The sequence below is a fragment of the Arachis duranensis genome, chromosome 9 (assembly GCF_000817695.3).
Source record: "Arachis duranensis cultivar V14167 chromosome 9, aradu.V14167.gnm2.J7QH, whole genome shotgun sequence".
Taxonomy (NCBI): Eukaryota; Viridiplantae; Streptophyta; class Magnoliopsida; order Fabales; family Fabaceae; genus Arachis; species Arachis duranensis.
In genome coordinates, this window is record NC_029780.3 from 28,164,769 (window position 1) to 28,166,125 (window position 1,357).

Here is a 1,357-nt window from a genome sequence, read left to right on the forward strand (position 1 = left end):
CCCATTCACCAATCACCTCAACACCTCTTCCCCAAAAACCTTTCACCTATCAAATCCCATCTTTCTCTTCACCACTCACATCCATCCTTCATAAAACCCCACCTACCTCACCCTTCAAATTCAAAACACTTTCCCTCCCAAACCCTCCCATACATGACCGAACCAAGCCCCTCCCCACTTCTATATAAACCCATCTTCACTCCTTCATTTTCACACAACCTAAACACCACTTCTTCCCCTTTTGGCCGAACACAAAGCCATTCCCTTCTTTCTCATTTCTTCTTCTTCTACTCTCTTCTTTCTTCTTTTGCTCGAGGACGAGCAAACCTTTTAAGTTTGGTGTGGTAAAAGCATTGCTTTTTGTTTTTCCATAACCATTTATGGCATCCAAGGCCGGAGAAACCTCTAGAAAGAGGAAAGGGAAGGCAAAAGCTTCTACCTCCGAGTCATGGGAGATGGAGAGATTCATCTCAAAGGTGCATCAAGACCACTTCTATGAAATTGTGGCCTTGAAGAAGGTGATCCCCGAGGTCCCTTTTTCACTCAAAAAGAGTGAATATCCGGAGATCTGACATGAGATCCATTCTGGGCGTTTAACGCCAGAAAGGGGCACCAGACTGGCGTTAAACGCCAGAAAAGGGCAAGAAGCTGGCGTTAAATGCCAAAAATGGGCACCAGCCCGGCGTTTAACACTAGAATTGGCTAAAAACGCATTTTTGCTTGCCATTTGGTGCATGGATGACTTTTCCTTGACACCTCAGGATCTGTGGACCCCACAGGATCCCCACCTACCCTACCACTCTCTCTCTCTTCTTCACCCATTCACCAATCACCTCACCACCTCTTCCCCAAAAACCCTTCACCTATAAAATCCCATCTTTCTCTTCACCACTCACATCCATCCTTCATAAAACCCCACCTACCTCACCATTCAAATTCAAACCACTTTCCCACCCAAACCCACCCATACATGACCGAACCCTACCCTTCCCCCACTCCTATATAAACCTATCTTCACTCCTTCATTTTCACACAACCTAAACACCACTTCTTCCCCTTTTGGCCGAACACAAAGCCATTCCCTTCTTCCTCATTTCCTCTTCTTCTACTCTCTTCTTTCTTCTTTTGCTCGAGGACGAGCAAACCTTTTAAGTTTGGTGTGGTAAAAGCATTGCTTTTTGTTTTTCCATAACCATTTATGGCATCCAAGGCCGGAGAAACCTCTAGAAAGAGGAAAGGGAAGGCAAAAGCTTCCACCTCCGAGTCATGGGAGATGGAAAGATTCATCTCAAGGGTGCATCAAGACCACTTCTATGAAAGTTGTGGCCTTGAAGAAGGTGATCCCCGAGGTCCCTTT